This window comes from Chlorocebus sabaeus, chromosome 7 (assembly GCF_047675955.1).
Source record: "Chlorocebus sabaeus isolate Y175 chromosome 7, mChlSab1.0.hap1, whole genome shotgun sequence".
Lineage (NCBI taxonomy): Eukaryota > Metazoa > Chordata > Mammalia > Primates > Cercopithecidae > Chlorocebus > Chlorocebus sabaeus.
Genome location: NC_132910.1, coordinates 97,922,515 through 97,927,258, shown reverse-complemented (window position 1 = coordinate 97,927,258; position 4,744 = coordinate 97,922,515). Strand labels below are relative to the sequence as shown.

General features: G+C 40.8%; 1 pseudogene; it reads right to left on the bottom strand.

The window, feature by feature from the left end:
- Nucleotides 1–2,068: 2,068 nt before the first annotated feature.
- On the bottom strand, nt 2,069–2,473 carry LOC103236346 (large ribosomal subunit protein eL22 pseudogene; annotated as a pseudogene).
- Nucleotides 2,474–4,744: the final 2,271 nt, after the last annotated feature.

The window sequence follows — 4,744 nt, the reverse complement described above, 5'->3', positions numbered from 1 at the left end:
CCGAAACCCTTTATTTTCTATTAAAAGTCTTTCAGAGCTCTTCTCTTTCCTTCCTGAAAAATTCAGTCCTAAATCATGAAGTGGGACAGAGCAAGGCAAGCATCTCAGGTATATGTGTGTCAGAGAGGGACTGCAGTGGCACAGAGCCTAAGCAGATTGAAGATGGTCCACAGCAGGGTGTCCAATGTCAGAATCCATACAGGCTGGAAAAGGCATCCCTGCAGGGCTGGACTGGTGAGTTTGAGCCTGATCAGAGTTTGGAGGATGTCCAAACAGGGGGACAGAGGTAAGCTGGCATAGAGTATCAACCCTGAGCAGGGTGAGGAGTGAGTCCATGTGGAGGTAAAGCTGGAGAAGGACAGGAAGAGAAACTCTAAGGAGGGTGGCCTGGGATGGGATGTCAGAGCTCAAGCAGGGAGAGGAGAGTGTCCTTACTGGGGGTGGCCTGGTGGGAGGTGACACAAGCAGGGTCAGGTGCAGTGCCTCACAGAGATGTGATGGGAGCTGTCAGAGTCCAAGCAGGGAGAGGAACTGTCTACATGGAAGGAAGGGCAGCTCAGAATGTGGAATCATAACTGTGCAGAGAAGAGGAGGCAGCCTCGCAGGGGAGGACTGATGTCAGATTACATACAGTGGGATGGATCAATTACATAAATACATAAAAAGTAATTGAAGGGCTGAGCACGGTGGCTCACACCTGTAATCCCAGCACTTTGGGAGGCCAAGGCAGGTGGCTCACAAGGTCAGGACTTCGGGACCAGCCTGGCCAACATGGTGAAACCGCATGTCTACTGAAAATACAAAACAAATTAGCTGGGCATGGTAGTGGGTTCCTGTAATCCCAACTACTCAGGAGGCTGAGGCAAGAGAATTGCTTGAACCTGGGAGGCGGAGGTTGCAGATTGTGCCACTGCACTCTATCCTGGGTGACAAAGCGAGACTCCATCTCAAAAATTAATAAATAGATACAAATAATTGAGACAGATTTCTCACTTTTAGAGAAGGGAGTTAAAAATACAGAAAGGGAGGAAACTAGAATAAGCCCAGTTGTTAGATTGGATATGTAATGTCCATGTGAACTCCTGGTCTCTGATAGATAATAGGAAGATGGATAAATAGGTAGATGCACAGAAAGAAAGATAATTAAAAATATAAATGTATGGATATGGAAGTTATCTGTGTATGTATTACATACACATATTTTCTAGCTTTCCCTACTGAGAGGGGTGGAAGCAGTGACCCCATTGCTCATTCCAATAGCAATGAACACCCCTAACACTCACATCTTGGCTTTTAAATACCATTTTCCATGCAAAAGAACCAGGGCTCCTTGAGAAAATAGCTAATTTCAAGGATGGGGCAGGGAAAATATGAAACAGGACATCGTGTGCCAGAAAGTAAGGATGTGCTACAAGGATGTTGGGAACAAGTCAAAAGGAAATAGAAATGAGCTTAAATTGGCTTCTTGTAGCCAAAGTTGGGACAATTTGAACGTAAAAATAATGATAGTAATAGGTTATAACCCACTAAATGAAATGGGAAATTCATTTAGGTATAAATAAATTTATGAATAAATAGAAAATTTGGAGAGAAGCAGGATATTTACATAGTTTCAAAATATTTCTGCACTAAATAATTGTTAATTTCTAAGAATAAAGGAAGAATTTTGCGATGGAGAAGCTTGGCAGATACCACTTCACTCAAGAAATCAAAGTAAACATCATCAGTAATGGAACTAATAAAAATGACTTGTAATCTGGTAGAATTCAGTGAGAACATGTTGTCACCTCTGAAATATTCTTGCCAAAAAGGCATAGTCTGAATTTAATCAAAAAGAAATACTGAACAAAGCCAAATGGAGGGACATGCTACAAAGTAACTTGTCTGCAATGTTTCCAGTGTCAAAGTCAGGAAAATCAAGGAAAGACTGCAAATCTGTTCTAGGCTGAAGGGACTAGACAACTAAGGGACATGACAACCAAATGCATGATTCTGGATTGGATCCTTTTTTTTTTTTTTTTTTGGTTCCCAAGTTTTGTTCAAGAACTCATACAAAATATTCCGGATAAATGAAATTTAATCCTCATCTTCCTCCTCTTCTTTGAATCTGGAAGTAATGTAATTCGTAACTCTCTTTGCTGTTAGCAACTACACGCAACCAGTCACGTAGATTATTCTTCTTCAAATATTTTTTGGTGAGGTATTTCAAATACCTTTTGGAGAAAGGCACCTCAGATGTCACGGTGATCTTGCTCTTGCTTCTTTCGATGGTCACCACCCCTCCACCAAGGTTCCCAGCTTTTCCGTTCACTTTGATCCTTTCTTGCAAAAACTGCTCAAAATTGGCAGCATCCATGATTCCATCTTCTACAGGGTGGGTGCAATCAAGAGTGAACTTCAGAACCTGCTTCTTTTTTTTGCCCCCCTTCGCCACAAGTTTTTTCACTGGAGCCATGGCCGCAGTGGAGTTAGAAAGGGCTGGATTGGATCTTTTTGCTCTAAAGTGTATCATTGGGGAAATATGCAAAACTTAGATGGCATTTGAGGATTAGGTGAGCTATCCTGTGAGCTATCACTGTGAGCTATCATGGTTAATATCCTAATTAGATCCCACTTGTCAATTTTGACTTTTGTTGCCATTGCTTTTGGTGTTTTAGTTATGAAGTCTTTACGCATGCCTATGTCCTGAATGGTATTGCCTAGGTTTTCTTCTAGGGTTTTTATTATTTTAGATTTTACAGTTAAGTCTTTAATCCATCTTGAGTTGATTTTTGTATAAGGTGTAAGGAATGGGTCCAGTTTCAGTTTTCTACATATGGCTAGCCAGTTTTCCCAATAGCATTTGTTAAATAGGGAATCCTGTCACCATTTCTTGTTTTTGTCAGGTGTTGCAGGAAGTCAGGGACTCCGAACAGAGGGATTGGCTGGAGCCGTGGCAGAGGAACATAAATTATGAAGATTTAATTTTAATATAGACATTTATCAGTTCCCAAATAATACTTTTATAATTTCTTATGCATGTCTTTAGTCTCTTAATCTTGTTATCTTCATAAGCTGAGGATGTACATCACCTTAGGACCACTGTGATAATTGTGTTAACTGTACAAATTGTAAAACGTGTGTTTGAACAATATGAAATCAGTGCACCTTGAAAAAGAACAGAATAACAGCGATTTTTAGGGAACAAGGGAAGACAACCATAAGGTCTGACTGCCTGCAGGGTTGGGCAAAAACAGCCATATTTTTCTTCCTACAGAGAGCATATAAACAGATGTGCAAGTAGAAGCGATATCACTAAATTCTTTTCCTAGCAAGGAATATTAATATTAATACGCTGGGAAAGGAATGCATTCCTTGGGGGAGGTCTATAAGCGGCCACTCTGGGAGTGTCTGTCTTATGCGGTTGAGATAAGGACTGAGATATGCCCTGGCCTCCTGCAGTACCCTCAGGCTTACTAGGGTGGGGGAAATCTCCACCCTGGTAAATTTGTGGTCAGACCGGTTCTCTGCTCTCAAACCCTGATTTCTGTTAAGATGTTTATCAAAACAATATGTGCACTGCTGAACATAGACCCTTATCAGTAGTTCTGGTTTTTCCCTTTGTCCTGTTCCTTCAGAAGCATGTGATCTTTGTTAGACCCTTATTAGTAGTTCTGCTTTTTGCCCTTTGAAGCATGTGATCTTTATACCTACTCTCTGTTCTTACACCCCCTCCCCTTTTGAAACCCTTAATAAAAACTTGCTGGTCTGAGATTCAGGGGGCATCACAGTCCTACCAATATGTGATATCACCCCCAGTGGCCCAGCTGTAAAATTCCTCTCTTCATACTGTCTCTCTTTATTTATCAGCTGGCTGACACTTATGGAAAATAGAAATAACCTATGTTGAAATATTGGGAGCGGGTTCCCCCAATAGTCAGGTTTGTCAAAGATCAGATGGTTGTAGATGTGTGGAATTATTTCTGAGGCCTCTGTTCTGTTCCATTGGTCTATATATCTGTTTTGGTACCAGTACCATGCTGTTTTGGTTACTGTAGCCTTGTAGTATAGTTTGAAGTCAGGTAGCATGATGCCTGCAGCTTTGTTCTTTTTGCTTAGGATTGTCTTGGTTATACAGGCTCTTTTTTGGTTCCATATGAAATTTAAAGTAGTTTTTTCTAATTCTGTGAAGAAAGTCAGTGGTAGCTTGATGGAAATAGCATTGAATCTATAAATTACTTTGGACAATATGGCCATTTTCACAATATTGATTCTTCCTATCCATGAGATCCATGAGCATGGAATGTTTTCCATTTGTTTGTGTCCTCTCTTATTTCCTTGAGCAGTGGTTTGTAGTTCTCCTTAAAGAGGTCCTCCACATCCCTTGCAGTTGTATTCCTAGGTATTTTATTCTCTTTGTAGCAATTGTGAATGGGAGTTCACTCATGATTTCGCTGTTTGGTCTATTATTATTATTGTCTGTCTGTCTATTATTTGTCTATTATTGTCAATTATTATTATTATTTTTTGAAATGGAGTTTTGCTCTGTTGCCCAGGCTGGAGTGCAGTGGTGCAATCTTTGCTTACTGTAACCTCAGTCTCTGGGATTCAAGCAATTCTCCTGCCTCAGCCTCCAGAATAGCTGGTATTACAAGCGTATGCCACCACATCTGGCTAATTTTTATATTTTTAGTAGAGGCGGAGTTTCACCATGTTAGCCAGGCTGGTCTCGAACTCCTGGCCTCAAGTGATCTGCCTACCTTGG